The sequence below is a fragment of the Macrotis lagotis genome, chromosome 8 (genome assembly GCF_037893015.1).
Source record: "Macrotis lagotis isolate mMagLag1 chromosome 8, bilby.v1.9.chrom.fasta, whole genome shotgun sequence".
NCBI lineage: Eukaryota > Metazoa > Chordata > Mammalia > Peramelemorphia > Peramelidae > Macrotis > Macrotis lagotis.
In genome coordinates, this window is record NC_133665.1 from 41,382,263 (window position 1) to 41,408,514 (window position 26,252).

Genomic DNA, 26,252 nt, shown 5'->3' on the forward strand with positions numbered 1-26,252 from the left:
AATGTCATGTCACAAACTTATACATCATTTTTAGACATGGTAAAAGGACTTTGCCCAAAGTAAGAATCCATAAAATGTTATATAGAGAAAGGTGACAGAAAATTAGGAGCAGTCCTGACTTAATAAAACTTCCCAACAAAACATTGAGAAGTGGATGAAAGGAAGCTTGATGAGATACCCAACTAAGAAAAAATCATCCCAAGAATATTTAAAGATGAAATAAGAAGGAAGAAAATTTCCAAAGATTTCTATTTATAAAAATCAATTTTCCATCAAGGACAATGGACATAGAAGAAAAATAAGAAAGGAAAAAACAAATAGATTCAACAAGTAAACACAAAGGATTCTATGATGGAAATAACATGACTTTTAAGATTCTGAGGTTGAATTGTATTTGAATGAGGAGAGAAAACATAAAAAAACCAAAGGCAATTTGAAAAAAAAGAGCATCACTAATTAATTACCATTCCCTAATCCTTCTTTCATACCCACACCATTTTTTTTGTTGGAATAATTGGCACAAGAAAGCATCATTGATGAGAGCATTTTGGGAATCTGAAGTAAAGTGGTGGTTTCATTAATGGACAGATATGGAAAGATGTGAGGAAGCTTGATGAGCTACTGAACTACAAAAAAAACATCCCAAGATTATTTAAAGATGAAAAGAGAAGGAAGACACCAAACATAAAAATTGAAAGGGAGAAAGAGAATAAAAAGTTGAGGATGATTTTGATTTTGTGTATCTGGATAACAAAGGTTAGTAATATCTTTGGTAGATATATAGAAGTCAGAAAAGGGGATAGACAAGGAAAACGATAAAGGTTTCCATTTTGGACATGCGTTTGGGACATCTAGGTGAAGTCAATGTGGAGGTAAGAAGGGAATTATAAGATATGTAGAATTATGAGTCATCTGCTTAAAAATGACAGTTGAATCCAAGGGAGATGATAAAATCTCTAAGCCAATGAATGCATGTAGAGAAATGAAGAGGATCCAGGACAGAATCTTGATATATATCGACAGATATAGAGCAAGAATGACAATTCAACAAAAACAACCTAAGAAGGAACAGTCAGACAAATGGGGACTGTGGTGCAATAGAAAGAGGAGGAGGATTATCAGAAACCTAAGGAGTATAGAACATCTAGAAAGGAGAGAGTAATCAAAATCATCAAACCCAAAAGAAGTTAAGAATTAAGAATTTGAAAGAGCAATTGGATAATGCAATGAAGACATCATATCATGTAGAAATCTTGGAGAGAGTAATTTTAGTGAAGAGGTAGATTTGGAAATCATAGTGTAAGAGACTGAGAAGTGAGTATTGTAGAGACAATGAGTATAGACAACTGAAAGCGAGGAGAGCTATAGCACAATAGCATAAGGGGAAGTCAAGGTAAAGTGGTATTTTGTTTATACTGGTAGGTATTCAGATATGCTTTCAAACATTTTGGAAGAAGATAGTAGATAAAAAAAAATTTGAGGACCAGAAAGAGCAAGGGGATGGTAGAAATAGCAAACTCATGCAGAAGATACTCAATTAAACAAGCTGGGCTGGTATCAAGGATACACATAGAGAGGATTGGCTTTGGCAAGGAGATGCACCTGATACATGGACAAAGGAGAAGAGAATGTGGTCAAGGATAAGGTAGCAAACTGGAAATAAGGGATATCCAACAGATGTTCACAATTTTATTATTATAATATGAGGCAAGATCTTTTGTAAAGAGGAGAGTGAAGAGTTCATGAACTTGAACTAAGGGCAGCAGAGAAAGTTTGGAAGAGATACTGTAATCAATGTATGTAATTTGCCAGGGAAAAATTAAGTTTGTCATCTAAGCAATAAACTCTCAGGAGGAATAATCTAACATACATTTTCGGAGGACTCATTCAACATGGTTGATGATCATATGGTATCTGCAACATGAGAACAGAAGCCAAAAAGGTAGGTAGTGGGAATAATCCAGATTTAGTGTTTGAAAAGGAATAAGAGATCATATATCCACAGGAGTCTTAGATAATTGAAGAACGAAAGCAGAATGTAACATTTATTCCTATCTTGTTAAATTCAATAGAGGTAAAATTTGCAGCTATACTCCCTGGGGCAAATGACAAGGCAAAAGCAAAGGGAACATATTACAAATCATGTTAAGAGCAAACATCATGACTTTTTTCCTCAAATCAACCCTGTAAATCATCATATGAAAGCCATACAACCAGCAGTTAATAAAAATCCAGTCAAGCAGGATAGAGAACCTGTTTTTTTTAATTTTGCTTTTGAAAGAGGATGTGTATTAAATTAGAGGTCCTCTAAATTTTGATTATCTGGGGAAAAGTTCCCATTACTTTGGACTAGTTAAAACTGAGATTTAACTCATGGTTTTGTGGGGATTTTTATTTGCTCTTGTTTGTTTTTGGATATCCATTCTGCCACCCACTATATTAACTGTACTTCCAAATTTATTCTGATTCCCCTAATTTCTGAACATGCAACTTATTATGAACCAAATAATTTATTAAAATGTTGAAAAGAACCTTGTAACAAATAGGAATAGTGTAACAAATAGAAACAGTGTAACGAATAGGAAAGAATACTAAATTGATACTGAAGTAAAAAGACCTGGATTCAAATTCCATTTCTATCATTTAATATGTGACCTTCATTTTCATCTCTCCATGTTTTTTGCTTGTTGTTTTCATCAGTAAAATATCAGTAGGGGTATAACCAAATCACTTCTAAGGTTCCTTTCAGTCTTAAAGTCAATTGGAGATGAGAAGAACTATATTTTATTATTGAGTAAGGGGAGAATTTCAAAGAGTGGTTATTTAGCCTTTATATAAAGAGCTACAGAGATAGGAGACTTACTACTTCTCAAAAAAAGTCCATTTTACTTCTGGAAAACTCTTTTCTAGTACTGTACAATAGAAATGTGAATCAATTAGATACAAGTCAGTTAATGACACTATTCTGAGTAGGAGTGGACCATGACAAAACATTAACTTAGCTAAGTAAATCTTTGGAATATTCAGTCTTCTACTTTTACATCCCTTTCTATTCCTTTAATAGCTCCTTGCTCCCCATTTCCCCCAAAATTTCAGAAAATGAATGTATGAATGCTGGTCTTGAAATCAGGAAGACATGAACTGAAATCCTGCCTCAATACTTAATAGCAATATGATCATGGGCATTTAAACTCTCTCAGATTTCAATTTCCTCATGGTTTTTGTGAGAATTAAAGGAGATAATAAATATAAAACATTTGATCAACCTTAAACCATAATATAAATGTTAGCTACTATTATTATTAACTTCATATTCTTTCTTAGCAAAACCCATTCTTGGGAAAGAATCTGATATCCATTATTTATCATTTTACACCATAGTATGAAGTTAATTATGGTCTCTACAAGAAATTGTCTGTTTTTACAAACTGTGTAATGAAAATCTTTGTCTTTTCCTAAAATTTAAAATACCAGTAAGTTTCTAAGAAAATATCTGGGAGAAAGACAAAATGATTAATGCCAAAACTACCAAAATCACATCACTTAGAAAACATTATCCTGGGGCAGCTAGGTGGCACAGTGGATAGAGTACTGGCCCTGGAGTCAGGAGGACCTAGTTCAAATCTTTCCTCAGACACTAAATAATTGCCTAGTTGTGTAACCTCGGGCAAGTCACTTAACCCCATTGTCTTAAAGAAAAAAAGAAAAATTAAGGAAAGCATTATCTTTACCTCTAACACTATTTCATTTTTCATCTAATTGTTTCTTACTCCTTATAGCAACATATTTTGTTTACCTGAAGACTTTGGAATGCCCTTTGTACCTAAACTCATTTCCAAAATCAATCAAATATAAAAATTAGGATTGAAATAAGAAATTCAACTTAATCTATCTGAACTTTGTAAGTTCCATATAGACCTTTAAAACACACTGCCAAGGGAGTGATACTACCATTCCACTAAAGAAAAGTAAAATGACAAAGTCATTTCTCTTTTTTCCCCCACATAGAAACTGGAGCCTAGGAGTGTTGACAGCTAAAAATCCTTTTTCTAATCCCAACTATTTCATTATGGTCCACTCAATGCCAAAGGGCAAGGAGACACTTCCTGGGAAAATACCATCTACATAGTCATAATTCCAGAGTTCAATGTCCTGATAAGAATGCTATGTCACAAGCCCAAAGTATGTTCTTTATTACATTAGAGACTTGTCTTCTTTTCTCTTCTTTTCTTTTCTGCTCCTTTTTTAAAAGTAAGTGATATATCTCCCTAGAACAGTCTTACTAGAGGGAGTTCCTTTAGTTTTTTTCATTTATAAATATTTCTTTCAGTGTCCTGAAAACAAAGTGGATGAATATCAATTGGAGAATGGCTATAAAACAACAGACACAACAACAATGGTTTATAAATCGAATGGAGTTTTATTGTGTAGATAGAAATGATGAATATGAAGACATCATTATTTCAAAGAGGAACAAAGAGAGATGCTGACTCCTGTGTGACTTGGATTTAAATGATGCAGAGTTGCACAGTTGTTAGCTTCACTCTCTTTTCCAGATTCATCAAAGTCTGATGGCAAGATAAAAGTTTGTACAATACAACCAGAAATGGTCTGGTATGCAGTGAATGACCTTGTTGTCTTTCTGGTCTGACCAAGTTCTAAGCTCTCCACAACACCTACTTCAGTCACCTTCAAGGTCATTGGAACAAACTATTCTCTTCCACCGGGGTTAGTCTTCACATGCTTGGGGTATTATCCCCCCTAACTCATCTGAGGCCTGCCTTCAATCTGGTTTAGTCCACCTGCCAACATGGTTTATTAGGATGTGGCCACTGCAAATGCTACAGTTTCTTAGAGCCACAGGTGAGAGGTGTGTGCTAGATGGATACCAAAGGTGGATGGGGAGCCCTCACACCCAAGGTGCTAATTCTCCTTAAACAGCCCCATACACCCCGTCAGATGAGTTGTATCATCTGATGCAGAACAAAATAAGGAGAAACAAAGGAACAATTATGCAATAATTACAATAATCTAATTTTAATAGATCACTAAGAAAAAAAAACTGAACCCCGAGTATCTAAAAAACCCAGCAATGATTCAAAAGAAGAATTAAAAATGAAGGTCCATGAGAAAAGAATTAGGCCCTTGAAGAAAGAATTAAAAATCAATTGGAGCCTAAATAACATACTTAGAAATACTGGTCAAAGAGCAAAAAATAATAAAACATTTCATCAGAAAAAAATAACAGAAATGAGAAATATACTAAATCTTAAAGAATATTCCTAGCTGAAATATTTAGGAGAAGTTTTATAGCTCCAAATTATTTCATAAATGAATGAGAAAAAGAACAATTATTGAAATGGAAATGTAATTTTAAAATCTGAAAAATAAATTTAGAACTCAAATAATCACCAAAATAGAAAATATGAAAATTAAAAAATAAATAAAAATAAAAACAAAATAAAATTTGAACTGTCAAATCCAGGGTTTTTTAAAAATATTAATAAAGTTAATAAATAGATTGTATTTTTCAAGAGAAGAAAACAAAATAGAGTATCAAAATTTTTTTTTAAATTCATAAGAATGAGAAGAAATAAAGGAAATCATCAGAAGCTGCTTGCCAAAATACATTCCAGCAAAACTGATTATTTAGAGAAAATGGATAAAATACTTACAAACATTTAAAATAGGCAAGCACTGTAGGTGGCAGTAGTCACAGTAACAGAACAATAGTTCTGATTAAGAAATTCCATGTGGTTTTACCATGTTCAAATCAAGAATATCAGGTTGGACAACTTTACTCAGTGACAGATGACAGTAAAAATGAAACAGGAGGTGGAAAAGGCAGTAAAGTCTTAACAAATGAACCTTATGGGAAGGATGGAGAGAAGGAGCAGTATGCACACAAAACTTACCACTTAAAGAGTAAAGTTCCTGGGTTTTTAAGGATGATTGCCTCTGAGGGCTTTTTGGTATTTCATGAGAAAACCCAGAATGCATATCACTACTGTAGAACAATTGTGGTGGATGACAATATGAAAGACAACCTCTTCATTAAAATTGAAAGCTGGCACAAACCAAACCAGAGTTGAAAACAATAGAAAATATACATGATTTAGGCCCTAACACTTGGAAAGTGGATAATATTGTCAATGTCAATATTGAGGACAAATTTAAGCAAAATTAGCAGATCACAAAGTAGATGAAGACCCAGCATTATTGTAATTACTCAAAACCAAAAGAGGAACTCTGGAACCCAGTTGGAAGAAAGAACTGGAAAATAATCAAAATTGTCCTCAAATGTGTGTCTACAAGTTGATAACCATCAAATTCAAGTGATGGGTGTGCAGAGGTAAAATAGAAAAATTAAAAAAAAAACACCCAACTTCCACTCCCAGCTCTTTTGTTGAATTGACAAGTAGATTGACTCCTGAAAGACATTTGAAAAATGGAAAATAGGTCTCAGAAAGAGCTAGAAGCTATGCATCAGAAGGGTTCCATTTAAGGCACATTAGCTGCTGAAGTTAGATGAATCTTCTGTTAGGTCAGAGGCTATATCAAGCTATTTATGTAATCAAGGTAAAGTGAGGGGAACTAGTGCTGTCCATAACAAATTAGGAGGAATATGACTAGTAACTTGCAGTGTTAACTTTTCACAGCTATGTGTATGTGAAATTGTATACACATATATCTCTACCTTAATATGTCTCTCTCTCTCTCTCTCTCTCTCTCTCTCTCTCCATATATATATATATGTGGAGATATATATGTATATATATACATATATATATATATACAACACATGAAGAGCTAGAGAAACTGATAATATAATTTTGCATATATGTACATGCATATATATTCCTAATTAAGGGATTAGTATGGATTTTCCAGAGTACCATACCTACAGCAAAAATGCAAAGAAAAATATTTTCACTTTATATATACTTGAAACAGATTTTAATAATTATCAGAGAACTGTCATTAATGGATGAATTAACTATAATATAATGTTAGATGTTTTATTTCATAGATGTCAAGTAATGAATAAATATATTTATACTTTTTTGTTACACTTTTAATGTATGTTAAGACTTTTTATTTTAGCCTCATGAGTAAATAGACTCCCAAAGCTAGGTAGCTAGTTCGACATAGATATATAGACGAACAAATTTAGAAACAGACTAAAAATAGACTATTTAAATAACCCAACATCAGAAAGAGAAATTGGACATGTTATAAATGGATTCTAAACAACAAAAAGAATTCTAGCACTGGATAAATTTACTAGTGAATTATATAAAATGTTCAAAGAACAATTCTAAGATTACAGAAACTTTTCAGTAATAGAAAAAGAAGGAACTTTTCTATTCTCTTTCTATGAGGCAAATATGATCTTGATAACAAAGTCAAAGCAGAGAAAGAAAAATTATAGATCAATATCTTTAATGAAAATTTTAAAAATGGTTTTTTAAATAAAATTTTAGCAAATAGGCAACATGTCAGAAAGGCTATATATTATGATCAGGCTGGATTTATACTAGGATTGCAGGGTTAGTTCATCATAAGGACATGAGACATACTATAAGAAATCATGGTAAAATGAGTAATAAAAACATATAATTATATCGGTAGATTTTAAATTTTTGAAAAAATACAATATTCATTAGAAATACTATGAAGCATAGGAATAATTCATATTCTATCTACCTAACATTAATACCAAATTTTATGTGTAATGGGAGAAATTTTTTGATATTTTATTTTATTTTTCCAGTTACTTGATATGAAAAATTTTAACATTCACCCACATGCATATTTATAAGCTATACTTATACACTTTCTTCCCCCTCCCTTCCCCCCACCTTTCAGCAGCAAACATTCTAGTGAACATTGTACATATACATTTGTGTTTAACATGTTTACATAATAGGGAAAAGTAAGGAAACCATGAGATATTATGGAAAAAAATGAGAAATTTTAAAAAGCAAACAATGTTCATTCAGATTTTGTGTTTTTTTGTTTTTGTTTTCTTTTGTTTTATTTTTTTGCCTGGATGTGGATGGCATTGTCCATACATTCTCCCAGGGTTGTCCTAGCTCTCTGAATTGCTGAGAGGAGCTGCATCCATCATAATTAAACAATTCACAATGCTATTGTTAATGTGTATAACATTCTCTGGGTTCTGTTCCCTTTGCTCAGCATTAATTTGTGTAATTCTTTCCATGCCACTTTAGAGTCTGACCATTCATGGTTTCTTATAGAACAGTAGTACTCCATAATATTCATATACTGTAATTTTATCAACCCTTCCCCAATTGATGGTCATCCTCTCAATTCTTTGCTACTACAAAAAGAGGTACTACAAATATTTTGGAACATTTTGACTTTTCACAATGGGAGAAAAGTTAAAGGCTTCCCAATAAGATCAAGGATAAAGCAAGGATGGCCATTTTAACCATTTTTGTTTAACATAGCCCTAGAAATGCAATCAAGAACAATAAAAAAAGAAATAATAGAATAAGCATAGTTAAAGAGGAAACAAAATTGTTACTTTTTGTAGAGATTATGATTTGAGGGGCAGTTAAGGGCAAGTGGATAGAACACTGGCCCTGGAGTCAGGAGGACCTGAGTTCAAATATGGCCTCACTCACTTAATTGCCTGGCTGTCTGACCTTGGGCAAGTCACTTAACTCCATTGCCTTAAATAAATAAATATTTTTTTAAAAAAGAAGATATGATTTATTTAGAAACCCTAAAGAGTCAACCAGAAAATTAATTGAAACAATAATTTTTTTAAATCATCAGTATTTTTGTACACTATGAACAAAATTCAGAAGAAAAATTTCATTTAAAATAACTACAGAAGGCACAAAATATTTAAGATGATAATTGTCAAGATATACCTAGAAGCTATATGAATATGATATAAAACACTTTTTGCAGAAATAAAACCAATAGGACAAAAAACAAAGGACACCCAAAGTTTGTTTGCACAAAAGACTCCCAGCTCCCTAAATGAATGCTTTCTTGCACCACTTAATACCACAGAAAATGACATTGACAGTGATTTTGATAAGAAATGAAAGGTAACTGATGCAAACCATCTCTCAATCATCTGTGAGACCATTCCAAGTTGGAGCAAAGACCAAAATAGATTAAAGAAAGAAAGACTAAAATTGAGAATTTATGGCATATAATCAAAAGAGCTCCAACTTGACCTATTTAAATAAGCAACTGAAAACAGGAAATAGGATCATGAGATCAAAGATATAAAAACCACAAGAACTTTTTAAAATAGCTTTTACCAAAGCTAATACAGTCTCTGGCTAACTGAACTGAAATAACTGAAGAGGAGTCTGGAATAAGGTAAAAATTAAGATCACAGTATTCTGTCCTGACAAAAATCACATCAGGAGTATGCTACCCAATTCTGAAACCACTTTTAAAGTATACATATTGAATTGTCCAAATGAGGACAAGCAGAATGTTTGTAGAATTTGAAATTATGCCATGTGGATTATTTGAAGGAAGAAGAAATGTTTAAACTAGGGGAAAGAAATGACCAATTGCATTCCATGGCATCATGTAATTCCATAATCCCACCTTAAATATAAACTCCTCTAAGGAGTTTTCTATGATCTGCTAGTCAGAAAAAATTTTTCTTCCATACCTCTTATACTTTCTTATGTTACTTTGAATATTGTTATTAGAGCTCATCTTTTCTCTTAAGGTATTATACAATGTTCTTATCAAAACATGCTCAAAAGTTCCCCTTCCCTTTCTTCTCCACTTCTGAGATTCTTATAATCATCTTCTACCTTAAATTAAAAGTTAAAAATATTTTTAAAAAATATACTTATACTTCCTTCCTTTAGGACAACAACACTGTAGATAGAAATGCAACTGAGAAATGGTAGTGATGTCTAGTTCCATATTGTGTTCATCATGGCAACTATCATAAGATCATTACACAGTAAGCTATCAATAAAGGTGGAAGAGGGGAAGCAGGGGAGAATACAGGGAGAGAGAAGGAGAAAAGGACATTTCTTGGATAATAAATAATAGATGAAATAGCCTTCAAAATAATAGATCATATTTCAATGAAGGCAAACACTTTGTCAGAATGTCTTGAGAATGCCACCATTGTTACACTTCATATTTCCAACCTCTTCCTTTTTCTAGAAGAGTGAAAAAGTAGTTGTTCAACAAGCCATTAAATAATTGCCCTTGTCTTCCAGCTTCTTAGGAGATAGAAACTCTAAAAGTGACAATATATAAAAGAAACAAAGGTTTTACCAAGAGAGTAATTGGAAATCTGGGGTTTGAGGTGGCAAATATCCATTCAATTTGACAACTTCTACCTGGGGGTTGTGATCAACTCTAAAAATGCTAAGCTTGGTCTTAGGATATTTCACTGGAATTAGAGTTTCATTGTGGAAAATCTCATTCGGCTCCAACTGCTGACTCATTCCTTGAGTAGTGTCCAGAAAATTGGTTTCCAAGATTGCACTAGCTCACATGCAGAAAAAAGCTATCAATATGTTCAAATTTTTATCCATGTCAATCTAGTTTCCTTATTCCTTGATATAATGAGTTATCTAATTATGGTGGCATCTGTTGAGGAAGAATCCAGTTTTCCTCCCTCCTTCAAGAACCATCACAGAAAACTTTATATGGTTATCACAGAGATTATGATTTATTAATTAGAATGTAACTTTTAATAGACTCTAGGTATGATTAGCACTTGACTTTCATTATTATTTTATGATCAAATAGCCAATGATAAAAGGAGAAAAGCAATAAAATTGAATTCTGAAAGATACTGAAAAGAAATATTAGGCATAGGAGTAAATTTAGTCATTCCAGTTAATACCTTCCCTTTAGATATTACCTATGTGATAACATAGTATGCAACAATTGATTTTCTGCCATTACAATTTGCCATTAGATATCTACAATCTGACCTTGTTTTTTTTTACATTTTCTATTTCCCCATTCTATGTTTCTTGGCTATTCTTTGTTCTTGCTAATTTCTCATTTAGGGTCCTGTTCTTTCTATGGGACTTAGTCAATATCTACAATAGCTTCCGAATACACAAGATTTAGAATTAGTCAATCAAGAGACATTAATTAAGCACTTATCTGGTGTGAGATACTGTGTTAATTGAAGATACAAAGAAAGCCAAAAATACAATCCCTGCACTTAAGAGGGTCACATTTTAATAGGGAGACAACTTGTAATTAACTGTACATAGAAGATTTATACAGTACAGTATTGATGGAAAATAATCTTAGAGGGAAAAGAATGACAGGTAGGAAGTTAAGGTGGATTTGAGCCAAGTTTTAGGAAGCCAGGAAAGTTAAAGTCAGAGCTAAATAAGCAGAGCATTCCAATTTTGGGGAACAGTCAATGAAAATTCACAGAATCAAAAAAATGGATCGTCTTGTCTAAAGAACAGGAAGTAGAACAATACAATTAGATCTGTGTATATGGTAGAAAGGGGCCAGGTTGTGAATAGTTCTAAATGACAAGCAGAGGATTTTATATTTGATGCTGGAAGTACTAGGGAGTCACTGGAATTTAAAAAGAAAAAGTGGGACATGTTTGATCTTCATGTTATGGAGATCATATTGGCATCTGAGTGGAGATTAGATTGGAATGAGGAGAGACAGACAAAAAGACAAATTAGAAAGTTCTTGCAATTACTCTAGATAAAAGGTGATGGGTTGGATAAGAAGGGTCATTATGTGAGTCAAGAGAAAGATATATATATATATATATATATATATATATACATATATATATATACATATATGTTATGAACATTAAAATGGCAGACAGGAAATGGGATTTTACCATCTAATGGGGGAAGATGAAAACCTAAAGGAAGCTGAAATTCAGAGTGGGATGGGGTAAACTTAATGGGGAAGTATAATGGAGATGTCAGAGAAGTCCTGAGCCAACACAGGTAGATGAGAAAAGAGATTTCTTAGCTAAGGTTTCTCTTTAAATGGAGATTTGGAGTTCATGGTTCTCCTCTCTAATCAGAAAAGCAAGAAAATAGTGATGAGGTGGAGCACCAAGGCTAAGGAGTTCTTACAGCATGTAAGGTGTTAGTTAAGTGTTATTTCAGAATATTTTCTAACTTTATTAATTTTCCTTCAGTCAATTCCTAGAAATTTCACATTAACTCATTGACCAAAAATTATAACTGTCACATTACTCTTTGCTTTTAAGAATCAAAGACTCAAATTCTATAGTTTATTATACAATGATCATTTGCCTTTTCACTTTACATAATTTTTCTTCCTTTTGCTTTTTTGCTTCCCAAAGATATTTCTAACATTGTGAACCTATCTCCTATTTTCAGTGCTCATATTCAACCACTGACTGCACAGACTGCACACCATGTTTAGAAAGCACTTCATCCTCATTTTTAGCTATTAGAATCCTTAGCTTCCTTCAAAGCACAACTCAGGAGCCACTCCTACATGATACCTCTCCTGATTCACTCCAATTCTTACGGTTCTTGACTTCCTCAACTTCTTACTATTTACTTACACTATTTGTATATGTGTTGTGCCCCTCCAATGCAATGAAACTCTTTAAAATGGGGGTTGTTTCATTTCTGCCCGTGTATCCTCAGCATTTGGCACAATAATTTTAACCTCATAGATGCTGAATTAATTTGCACCAAACTGAATTGACTTAATATAGAACAAATTCCCACTAGACAATGATAACTCACATATACATACAATTTTAAGTTTTATAAACCAGTTTTCTCATAAGAATCTAAGAGGTAGGAAGGGCAGATTTTTAGTTTTACCCAATTTGCAGATTGGGAAACTGAATCCAGATGGGTTAATGGGTTAATTTATCTGTCTTATGCAGATGAAATGAATGGTCACTGAAAACAGATCATCTAACAATCCAGGGAAGATTTAGAAAGAAAGAAATGGAAGGAGTTCTGTATTGCCCTGACTATGGCAGGTAAGTGGGTGGGTGACACTTTGAGTTAGTCCATTAGTACATATATCTGGGACATGCACTGCATGAGTAATATAAATTCTATCTATAGGCAGAATAGATAGTTAATTCAATGCTAAGTCTTTTGATTTCAGATCTCGATTTTGCCTATTGGGAATAATTAACTTGAGGATCCATGAAGTTGTTGATAACTATATTTTAATATATATTGATTTCCTTTTAATCCTATGCATTTTATTTTTTAGGGCTCCTTGCTATTGTAGTGGATAGAGAATTGATCTAGGAGTCTGGGAATTTGAACTTTGTGGAGTTCAAATCTGGCTTCATATACTTACTAGCTATGAGACATTAGGCAAGTTACTTCACCCTATTTACCTTAGTTTTCTCATCTGTAAAATGAGTTGGAAAAAGAAATGGTAAACTTTTCTTTCTTGCCAAGAAAATACTAAATGTGATCAAAAGAATTGGATTCAACTGAACAATATTTTATTTTATGCATTTAAAATATGATTTTGAGAAGGGCTCCATAGACTTTACTAGGCTGTCAAAGGCATCCAAGACAAAAAAAGGTTAAAGTCTATTGCTTTGTGCACTACTACTTTTCTAAATTTTGGTGATTGTGGTTTTTCATATGGCTGTATATTAAAATGTTTCCCTCTGTCAGTGATCCAAACTAGGAAAAAAATTCCCTATTCCAAGGATAGCACAAAGAAATTCATTATTTGTATGCCCATGGTAGAAAATGAAGTACCTCATGTGCCTTTATTGAAGTGATCATATTTATTTCATTGTGTTTTTGTTTGCAAATGACTAATTCATCACACTTTTAAATAAACATATGTGATACATTTAATTCAGCATTTTCATGTATGAGTAAATAAAGACAGAAATAAACACTACTACATTTGTTGCAAAATGCCCACATACAGAGTGATGCAAATTATATATGTGGCTCTATCAATGAATATCTGTTGTTGGTATTGTATAATAATGATGGCCTTTACTCCCACTAATGTTAACTTAGGTTTTCAATGTATCCTTTTTCTGCTTCTTTACCTGTCATATTTTTAATTTTATGATTATTTAATTTTAACATATTTTCTTTTTTACATTTTGAGTTCCAGATTCTCTCCCTCTCTCCTACCCCTCCCCTACTCACTGATAAGGCACACAATATATCAATTATACATGTAAAATCATGCAAAGCATATTTCTATATTAGTTATATCACAAAAAAGAAAGAATGAGAAAATTATATCTCAATCTGCATGTAGAGTTCATCAATTCTTTCTCTCTCTGGATAGCATTTTTTCCCATCATGAATCCTTTGGAATTGTATTGCATCACATTAAAGTTTGTCATCTTTGCAACATTGCTTTTACTGTACACAATGATCTCCTAATTCTCCTCACTTCATATTTATCTTGCTATGTTTTTTCCCTGAAATTACAGATTTCATCATTTTTTTTAATTTTATTTTTTTAAGCAGGGCAATGGGATTAAGTGACTTGCCCAAGGTCTCAAAGCTAAGTAGGTATTAAGTGTCTGAGGTCAGGTGTGAACTCAGGTCCTTCTGACTCCAGGGCTGGTGCTCTATCCACTAAATCACATAGCTGACCCTTTGTCTTTTTTTTATAGCCTCCATCATAATCTTATATCACAGCTTGTTTGGCCATTCCCCAACTGATGTGCATTCCTTCAATCTCTAATTCTTTGCTACCACCAAAAGAGATGATATAAATATTTTTGTACATATAGGATCTTTTCCTTCTTTAATTTCTCTGGGATACAGATTTAGTGATGGTATTGTTGAATAAAAGTTGTATAACCCTCTGGACATAGTTACAGGTTGCCCTCCAGAATGAATGAATGAACTAGTTCACTAATCCAACAGAAAGTGGAATGAAATGAAAGAGTCCATCAATCACCTCCTGAGTTCTCAAAATGAAAACTCCCAAGCATATTATAGCCAAATTCCAGAGCTCATAGATCAAGGAGAAAATAACTGCAAGCAGCCAGAAACAACAATGTAATTCATGTCACTTGATAATGTCTTGAAATATGATGACTAGGCTCTTTTTAATTATATTTTTAAGTAATGCAATAATTCATAAATTATCTCTCCTTGATCTATTTTCCAGTTCAATTGTTTTTCCACAAAATATTTCAAATTTTCTTCCATTATTTCACTTTTTAACTGTTGTTATATAATTAATTGGAGTCTCATAAGTCTGACCAATTCTGCTTTTTAAGGAACTCTTTTCTTTAATTGATTTGTACTAGGCCAATTCTATTTTTTAGTTGGAGTTTTCTTCAGTACTTCTGGTACTTCTTTCCCCAAATTATTAAGTCTTTTTTCCTCATAATTTTCTTTTTCCATTTTGATTTCTTTTTCCAAATTTTTTCTACCACTACTACCTCTGTTTTTTTTAATACTTCTAGGAATTATTGTTGGCCTTGGTTCCAATAGGTATTTTAATTTGGCACATTTTTATAGCTGCTTTGACATTATTTTCTTTTAAGTTTATAACTTGGGTCTTGCCACCATAGTAATTTTTTATGGTTAAGTTCTTTGTTGTTACTGTTATTGTTGCTAACTCATTTTTCAGGCCTATTTCTTGACATTGAACTTTATGTTAAAATTCAGCTCTGCTTACCTGGGATAGGGATTGTACTAAACTTCAGACCTTTTTATGCTGTTGTTTTCAGAGTTAGTTGTGGAGTCTACAAGTTTTTTAGTGCTTCCAAGTTGGCATTATACTGAGAGAAATATGGTCATTACTCTCCTGGTCTGCACTTCAGGACATTACCCAGGAAGGGCCTTCATTCCCCCACAGAAATATAACCAGGTCTCCTGCTCTCCAATTATAAGAAACAATGAGCTTAATGATTATGAAGAAAGGGAAAATTTATATAAGCAGATATAAAGTGAAACAAACAGAACTAAGAAAGAATAATGAGGAAGAATCAATGTAAATGGAAAGAATACCCACAACTATTCTTGGATCTAGCACTGTTACCACAGCCTCATGATCAATCACGTTTTCCTCTGTGTTCTGGAATTGCATCCCAGAACTGCTTATGGCCAATAGTGTTGCCAATTAACTCTAGTTGCAAACAGTACCAGCAAAAGACCCTCTGTAATTTCTTTCTGACCAGCTATCCAACCCTCTTACTATCTCTCAGAGCTCTCATTTATAGCTCCTAAACAGACCTCACAAGTTGTCTTAGCCTGGAAAGTGTCTCCCTCTAAACTTTTAATGGCTTTACTATACCGAAATTTGATTTGAGGCATTATTTTAAAGTTATTTGGAGTAGAATGTTGGGAGAATATGAGTCTTGGCCACTACTCTGTCATCTTGGCTTTTGTACTACTTATCCTCACAATAGTTGGTCAGAAATTTTCTCCTTGGGTCAAGTTCAAATTGCTAAGCCTGTTTTTCTTTGGAAAATAGAGCCCCAGTGAATAGCTGCAACATGCTGATGAAAACCAGACAGCAGTTTTTGGCTCTCAGTTAAAGTTAAGAATTAGAGATAGGTATAGAGAAGCATATTTGCCATTCAGAATGAAGAAAATATGTTGCTAGTGACCGATATGGTGCAAATTCAAAAATGCTTGTATTTCTATGGCTCCAGAGTCATATAAATGTAGAAACTCATCCCAGAGGGGTTCGCATTGTTTTACTTTTTAATCTTGTCTAACTTCAGGGAATATGGTGTGATTTGGTAACACAAGTCAAAACATCTTTGAGATTTCAATTCACACCCAATGAATGGTTATGTCAAGGGATAAATTGAGACAATGTTGGAGGGATTGTGGATAAACAGAAATACGCGTTATTGTAGTGAGAGCTCTGAATTGATATTTTGGAAAGTGATTTGAAATTATTTCAAAAAGTGACTAAAATGTCATATTGTTTGACACAAGATTGATGGATGTTTGTTCTTCATTCTAGAAGACCATTACATCAGAGATGTGATGCCATAAAAAGCATGTGAATTGGATTTGAGTGAGGGAGTGCTGTGCTAAGTTACCAGTCTCACTTTCTCCTCCAGAGTGATCTGGTTCAGTGGTCAGATATGAATCAGGATGACTGGAGATGGCCCTGGATGCGAGGCAATTAGGGGGCAAGTAACTTGCCTTATGGTCAATCACAAGTATTCCTCTGTTTTCTGGCATTGCATCCCAGAACTGCTTATGGCCAATAGTTTTGCCGATTAACTCTAGCTGCAAACAGCACCAGAAAAAGGCCCCTTGTAATTTCTTTCTGACCAGCTATCCTACGCTATTACTATCTCTCAGAGCTCTCAGAGTTATAGCTCCTAAACAGACCTCACAAATTGTCTTAGCCTGGAAAGTGTCTCCCTCTAAACTTTCAATGACTTTAGTACACCAAGGTCATATAAGTGTTAAGTGACTGAGGCTGGATTCAAACTCTTGTACTCTTGACTCTAAGATAAGCGCACTATCCACTGTACCACCTAGCTGCCCTGACACATAAGAGATTAGATAGATAATGAAGGAAGTCATTGAAAAAAAGAAAGGTTTCAAATTCACCAAATTTTCACATCAGTTCTTCTTGTAGGAGCAAATAACTGGAAATAAACATTACTGTCCATTGATTGGGGAATGGATAAACAAATTGTGACATATGTATAAGAAATAATGAGCTTGAAGACTACGAAGAAACATGGAAAGATTTACATAAGCCGATGTAAACTCAAATAAAAAGAATTAAGAAAAGAATAATGGGGAAGAATCAATATAAATGGAAAGAATAGCCACCACAAAAGTACAAATCAATGCTCTAAAATTATAAAGAACAAGCCTGCTCTAAAATAAAAGTAAGAAAAGATACCACCCTGGTCCTTTGCAGAAGTTAGAATCTTTAAGTTTGGATCCCTGCACATAACATCAGATCTTTTTGAGATCTTTTGCATTCTTAAAACCTTTTTTTCTGTCCTCTTTTTCTTTCCTTTAAAAAACTTGTTTAAAAAAGTGCTTTTAGTGAGAAATAAGGGAGAAATCAGGGGTGGCTAGGTGGTGCAGTGGATAAGGCACCGCCCCTGGAGTCAGGAGTACCTGGGTTCAAATCCAGTCTAAGACACTTAATAATTACCTAGCTGTGTGGCCTTGGGCAAGCCACTTAACCCCATTTGCCTTACAAAAATACCTAAAAAAAAAAAAGAAATAAGAGAGAAATCTTGGCTATGCAAAAATCCAAAGATATTATTAAAAACTATAAGAATGGGTGGAGCCAAGATGATGACATAAAGGCAGGATTTCCCAGAGGCTTACTTCCATGAAACTCCAAAGGCCTTAAAATTATAACTCTAACTAAATTTTGGAGAGGCAGAACCCATAGAAAGATCCAGTGAGGCAATTCTCCAACCCAAGGTAACTTGAACAATCCATAGGAAGGCTGTGTTCCACTGGGTCAGTGGGAGTAGTAGCTCAGTCAGGATCATGCCCCACCTTCCAGGAACAGCCCTCAGGGCACCTGGGTCATTGGGGGTACCTGAACTCCTAGCAGCAGCAACCCTGCCCAGAAAATAGAAGCAAGCCTGTGGAGCTATCCAGTAAGGAGACACATAGCAGCTGCTTCCAGAGTGCTCAGGCCATGGAAGGTAAGGAAGTAGGGGGAGACTATCAAGGTCTCTTTACTGTTCCTGGGACAGGACCCTGGTGTTCTGTCCATATACAGACCCTGGTCACACTCTGGTCCCCATACTGCTAGAGTGGAGCAGGGACCCGCCTCACAGCTCCAGGGTAGAGGGATATGCTTGTGGTCAACCACAGACCAGAGCACAGGTCAGGAGAGCCGTCAGAGCCTCTCATAACACAGTGAAGGAACTGAAGTCTTTGCTGTGGGGGGGTTTCCCCAATAACACTTAAATGCTTGGGAAGCACCTCAAAACTAGGGAATAGTCTGGGGAGATGAGCAAACAGAAAAAAAAGAACCTGACTATAGATAATGACTTTAATACCATCGAAGACCAAAACAAACACTCAGAAAATGCAAAGTCCAAGTTTCCTTATCCAAAGCCTCCAATAAAAATAGGAATTGGGTTTATGCTGGGAAGAACTCCAAAAAGATTTTGAAAATCTAGCAAGAGATGTAGAGTAAAAATTGGAAAGAGAAATGAGAACAATGCAGGAAAATCATGATAACCAACTCATCAGATAGGTCAAAGAGATACAAAAAAAGTACCAAAGAAAATAACATTTTAAAAACCAGTTTAGATCAAAGAGGAAAAGCAGTCCAAAAAGTTAATGAAGGTCAGAATGGTTTTAAAAAGTAGAATTGGCCAGAAGGAAAAGGAGATAAGAAAGCTCTCTGAAGAAAACAACTTCAAATGTAGAATGGAGTTAAAGAAAGCTGATGACTTTGCAAAGAATCAAGAAACAATAAAACAAAACCAAAAGAACAAAAACCTTGAAGAAAACATGAAACACTGTATTTCCCCATGTATAATATGCACCCTTTTCTTGAAAAATTTGGGGTCTAAAGACTGGGAACATCTTTTGCAGTGGTTGTAGATTTTTTTACTTGTATATCATGCTTTTTTTAAATTTTTTTATTTTTTTATTTTAATTAAAGATTTTATTTCTTTTGAGTTTTACAATTTTCCCCAATTTTACTTCCCTCCCCACCCCCACAGAAAGTAATTTGTCAGTCTTTACATTGTTTCCATGTTGTACATTGATCCAAATTGAGTGTGATGAGAGAGAAATCATATCCTTAAGGAAGAAGCATAAAGTATAAGAGATAACAAGATTAGACAATAAGATATCAGTTTTTTCCTAAATTAAAGGGAATAGTCCTTGAACTTTGTTCAAACTCCACGGTTCTTTAAATGGACACAGATGATATTCTCTATATCCTGCTTTTTTGCACTTGTTGTCTTTGTGCTCATTTGTTACCAGTATATTAGGTTACATTTTGCCACATTCTACCCAATGGCTCAGAAAAGATTTTTAAACAGTGCTGAATTCAAGCTCAAAGTGATCCAGTTTGCAAAAGTGAATGGAAATTGTGTTGCTGAATGTCAATTTGGTCTTCCTCCAACTGAGAAAATCACCTGAGATTGGTTACAGGAAGAAGAAACCTTACTGAAAATTCCAAAACAGAAGAAGGCCAAGAGAGCCAAGGCAGCCAAATGGCCTGAGTTAAATAGGGAACTGAAGAAATGAATTGAAGAGCAAAGGGCAAGTAGAATTCCTGTGTACACAGATGATTCAGCAGGAGGCCAGAAGAATTGCTGATGAAAAAGAAGTATCATTTTCAAAGGAGGATACAATTGATGCTTCAGGTTCATGAAACAGATTGGACTAGGCATGCATCCATACATCAGACTCGTCCAGGGAGGGACAACCACAGAACAGAGTACAAGTAGAGGAACAGTCAGAGCATAGATGAGGACAAGCTAATGGATGGGAATTTTATGATGAATATAATTTTATGTAATATATTTTTTTAAAAATTTCAGGCTCCAAAATTAAGGTGCATCTTATATGTGGGAAAATATGGTATTTCACTGGAAAAACAACTGACCTAGAAAACAGATTCAGAAGAGGCAATTTAAAAATTATTGAGCTACCTGAAAGTCACAACCAGGAAAAGAGCCTGGACTTCATTCTTAAAGAATTTCTATAGGAAAATTTCCCTGGTATCCTAGAAGCAGAGAGTAAAATAGAAATTGAGGGAATTCACCTATCTCTTCCTGAAAGAGATCCCAAAAAATAACTCCCAGGAGTATTATAGTAAAATTCCAGAATTCTCAAGTCAAAGAGAAAATATTACAAGTAGCCAGAAAGGAACAATTCAAATATCATGGAGCTACAGTCAGGATTACACAGGGCCTAGCAGCATCCATATTAAATACTCATAAGGCTTGGAATATGATATTTTGGAAGGCAAAAGAGCTTGGTTTACAACCAAGAGTCAACTATCCAGTAAAACTGAACATATTCTTCCAGGGGAAAAGATGGACATTCATTGAAATAGGGGACTTTCAAATGTTCCTGTTGAAACACCCAGAGCTAAAAACAAAGTTTGATCTCCAAGTACAGGACTCAGGGGAAGCATAAAGAGGGTGACCAGGAAGGGCAAATTATGAGGGGATTTAATGATGTTAAACTGCCTATATTCCTGCATAGGAAGATCATATTGATAACTCAAATGAACTTAATCAATAAATCAGTTAGAAGGAGCATATCTAGACAAGGCACAGGAGATAGCTGAATATGAAGGTATATTATAGAGTCGATGAGTGAAAAAGGAATGTACTGGGAGAAAGGGAAATGAGAGGGAGAATGGAGTAAGATCTTTCACATAAAAGAGTCAAGAAAAAGATTTTGCAACAGAGTTGAAGGGGGAAGATGAGGGGGAATGAATGAGCCTACATTCTCATCAGAAATGGCTCGGAGAGAAAATAACATACACACTTAATAGAGTATAGAAATCTATCTTACCCTAGAGAAAAAATGAGAGGAAAGGGATAAGAGAAAGGAGACAGGGGGTGGGGGGTGAGGTGTAGGTGATAGAAGAGAGGGAAGATCATGAGAGAGGGTAGTCAGATGCAACACTTTTTTGTTTTTTGCAAGGTGGTGGGATTGGGTGGTCTGCCCAGAAATAGGTGGTTAGGTAAATTACTGTGTGTCTGGGGTGGGACTTGGACTTGGCTCCTCCTGGCCCCCAGGGCCAGTGCTCTGAATCCTGTCACTTAGCTACCCTTTAACACACTTTTGAGAAAGGACAAAGTGAAAGGAGAGAGAGAGAGAATAAAATTAATGGAAGTGGAGAGGACGGATGGAAGGAAATACATTCAGCAATAGTGGTAAAAAAAAAAATGGAAGTCTCTCATGGACTTATGATAAAGAAGGCAGTTCATTCCAGAGACTGAGATGATGGAATCCGAACACAGTCTGAAGTATATTTTTTCTCTTTTTCACTCACTTTATTTTTCGTGAGGGGAATTTACTCTTACAATAAGATTATTTTAGTAATGTATAAACAAATAAATAACTTTTTAGAAATATAATTGGGAAATAGTTAACAAAATAAAAATATACATAGAACAAATATTCATTAAAGTTAGTAAATTCTAATCAGTCAAATACTCTTTTTTAAAAATTTTATTTATTTAAGGCAATGGGGTTAAGTGACTTGCCCAAAGTCACATAGCTAGACATTATTAAGTGTCTGTGGTCAGATTTCAACTCAGGTCCATACTCTAGCAACTGTGCTACCTAGCTGCCCCTACTCAAATATTCTGATTCATTATTTATCATTCCCAATTAAAGGAGAAAGCAACATAATAATTTAATCTTTCATAATTTAGAAAACCTTCCATTAAATTCTAACTCTAGTAGTAACTCTAGTACTTTTGCATAATATAGAAATAATTCTGAGTTCTTGAGTACAATTTCAGTGTACAAGCTATGGCCAATTCTATCAATCTAGACAGGCTTTAATTATAGTCCTAGAAATGCATTATTAAATGTACAGTCTGAGGAACAATCTAGTTATGTATGGAGAGGCTCCTTACCAAAAGTTTGCTTCCAAGGGGTGATTATTTTTTAGTCAGAGCAAATCCTGAAGTCTCTTCTAATAGGATGTGAAGGAATTGTGATTTACATAAATAGAGAAAAAAATATATATACATATACATATATATATATATATATATATATATATATATGAGTAGAAACTCGATCTTTGCAATATTGAAATGATTCAGAAAGGATGCCAAGATCTTATTATGCATTGGAGTTATCATTATGGACACAACCCCCCCCCAATATATTGTATTAACAAAGCAGCTGATCAATGGTACTCATTTCTGTAGAAGCTGACTAAACCAGTTTTTTTTAGTAAATAGTGTTTTGCTTGTCTAACATCCAAAGACTGAAAACCTTGATAGTTTTAAATATAGGACAATTGGGGATAAAATAATGTGCTGATATGTTTTTAAAACTTTTCTGGTATAGCTTAAGATAACTTCTAGCAAGAAAGTTATAAGGTTAATTTTAAAAAATATATAAGTTAATTTTCTACTTTTCTACTTTAAAACAGAAATGTTCAAAATTACTTAAGAGGAAAAACAATAAGTATAATATGAGAAAAGAAAGAAATCACTAAATGAAATCCCCAGAGAAAAATAAACAGAGAGACTAAGGAAATGATCCAATAGGGAAAAATCTAATATAATGAAGAAATGCTCTGGGGGGAAGAGGGAGTGTGAAGGGAGAGGATTAAGACATTGTCAGGAAAAATCTCTAGAAGAAAAGAACAAATTTGCAATAATTATAACTAGAATCTTAGAAAAGAAATAGACCACAAAAACCATCAGAGTGGTCAGAAGGCTTAAAATAATTAAAGGAAGTATTAAAGAGTTAAAGGTCTTAATTTAAAAATCTCAAAAAAGGTAGATAGACAATAACACAGAAACTAAGAGAGGGTAATAAGGTAATAAAAACCTTGAAAAATAACAAAAATGAAAAATTTTAAATGAATATTCAATAATTATTGAGGCAAACTAAAAATGACAGCCAAATTGGAAGAATTTATATGATTTCCACAATGAAAAACCAATTTACCTGGGAATTACAGAGGGATTCAGAGGGGCAAAAAGCTAGAATAAGGAATTGTGGAAATATTAAAAAAAACATTTAAAAGTGTTGGAACTAGAGGACAAAGTACATATTGACAGAATATGCAAGGAAATAGCATAAATAAACCTCTAGATTAATACACCCAGAAATATTGCTGTCAAAATCTAGATTGGAAAAAAAATGTATTATATATTTTAAGTAGCCATAAAGAAAGAACACTAACCAAGTAACTCCTAGGACCTCCTCATTAATAATGAAATTAAATGAAGGTCTTAAATAAGATATATTGAAAAACAAAGGAAAATGACTGGCATTTAGGAATAACATCCCCTAAAGCTAAACATAACCCCAAAGAGGGAATTTATTCAGAATTAATGACACGCAAGTATTCATTTTGAAGAAACCAGTATTGGGAAAGACTATGAAATACAGATACAGTTGATAAAGAACCTGAATTAAAATAAACAAGTTTCAATAATACAAAAGAGTTAAATGATACTGAAGTACTAAATAAAAAAATAGAAAACCTGTTTATCTCTTCAGATTATTATCTTGTATATGAATCATCAAAGGAACAATGAGAGACAGGTACTGCACATTGGAATTAAAAATGGGTAAAAATATACATCCTACGTGGAATTAATAAAAAAAAAACTCACAGTGTAAAACAAAGGAAGGGAAAAGGGACTAAATATTTATTAAAATAAATCTGCCACAAGTGAAGATCATTCAAACATGGATGAGAGGTTGAATCAATGCTTATACCTTTCCAAATTCCAAATTCCAAATTCCATAGCTGGTTTCCCTCCTTTTCTAAAGCTGATCACTGCTGGAGGAAGTCTTGCAATCATGATAATTGGGTTCATTTAAAATCTATTGCTTCATTGCCTTAACTGCTTTATGGGGTATTCTTTCACTTTTCTCACATTCCTCATCAAATTTTCCATAGTAGAATGTCTAATTTCTGTATACCACTCCTTTCCCCAATCCCTTTAGGGCTTTTGTGGGCTGCTGTTGACTGTAGTAGTAATCAGAACTAATAGAGCTCTGACTCTTGGCCATTCTAATTGGGATGAATAGACCAAAGGACTGGCAAAAGTCTGACCTCTACCCCCTAATGCTCAAAGTAGTCAGTGTTCATTGATATGGTATATCTTCTAATTTGATTTTATCCATCTTGCATCATCACACATGTCTCAAATCCAATTATAAACAAAATAGTGGGTAAATGCCAATTTTTTACCAAGTGTTATTGTGATTATTGATGGTAATGAGTAGACATTTGGGAAGGAACTTGGTTTTTGAGAGAATACCATGATCTGCTATGGAGTTGGAGAAGTGTACATACTGATTCCATTTGGATTTCCTACAAACAAAGGAGAGATATTCCAAAATCATATCCCTGGTCAAAGGCAAGCTCTTCCACACAGGAGAATTTATCAACATAGCCCATCATTGATATTTCTACTTCTAGACAAGTGCCTTGGGTAAAACATGAGTCTGAACAGGACTAGCCTCATTATGGTGTGGTACTGGAGAGCCAGGGTACTACATATTCTGAAAGCCTTATCTCCCTGGCACCCTTTATTCTTATCTGATAAAGATGTGTGATTAAGTTTAACTCTTTAATTATGCTGTTATAGAGAAATATGAGCAGGTATGATGAATTGGAAAAGCATGGAGGGGTGGAGTGACTTGAGGAAGTCAGGGAGGAAGAAGAACAGGTGTAGAAACTCAATCATCTCAGATTACATTTTTGACAGTTCTAATTCTTAGAAAATTATTTCTCATACTGAGCTAAGAAGTGCTTACCTGAAAATTACCTGTCTCCTCTAGGGAAAAGAAAACAAATAAGTCTAAGCCTTCTTTCAAAAGAAGACCCTTTAAGTATTAGTAGGCAGGTGGTATATCTTCATCTATGTCTTCTCTTCTCCAGGGTAAATCTTACCATTCTTCCAAATAGTCTTCAAATGACAGGGTTGCAAGTTCAGTTCCTTCCTGTACTAGGATCATATGATTCTTAATTTTCCCCTTCTCAACTCATGCTAGTATGTCTGTGACATTTTAAAAACATGAAGAACAGAAATGAACACAACATTCCACATGATCTGACAATTCTTTTTTTTGTGTGTGCTAGCATTCCACTTAACTTTAGCTTTTTTGATCATTCAATAAATAGTAATAATATTAATATTACATTTTAAAGTTTACAAAGTTATTTTCTACTCACAAAGAATCCCATGAAAAAGGCATTATGAATATAATATGACCATTTTATACGTAAAGTAGACCCATGTTAGTGATTTGTCTAATTTATTAAAAAGTTTGGTTACAGAATTTAATTCAGTTCTCTATTAACTCCAATTTAATTCTTTCTTATATTAAACTATTAAAAGCTCAAATAATTTTTACATAGGCAGATATTTAAATAATATTACTCCTATATTTCTGCAATATAATTTTTGAGCTGATATGAAAAATGAAGTTTTTCATCTAAAATTCTCTTTGATCTGAACTCCACAAATTAAGATGTTCCTCCTAGGATAAGATGAACATCAGGTATATCCTATTGTGCTGTAAAGGATCTTGGATTATAGTTTTAGCTTCCAATGAAAATGAACTTTGTTTGGCCTCTTTTAATTC

The 26,252-nt window shown here is 33.8% G+C and overlaps 1 pseudogene; it reads left to right on the forward strand.

The window, feature by feature from the left end:
* The first annotated feature begins 836 nt into the window (after positions 1-836).
* LOC141496429 (phosphatidylinositol transfer protein beta isoform pseudogene) lies at positions 837-6,629 on the forward strand (annotated as a pseudogene).
* The last annotated feature ends 19,623 nt before the right edge of the window (positions 6,630-26,252 follow it).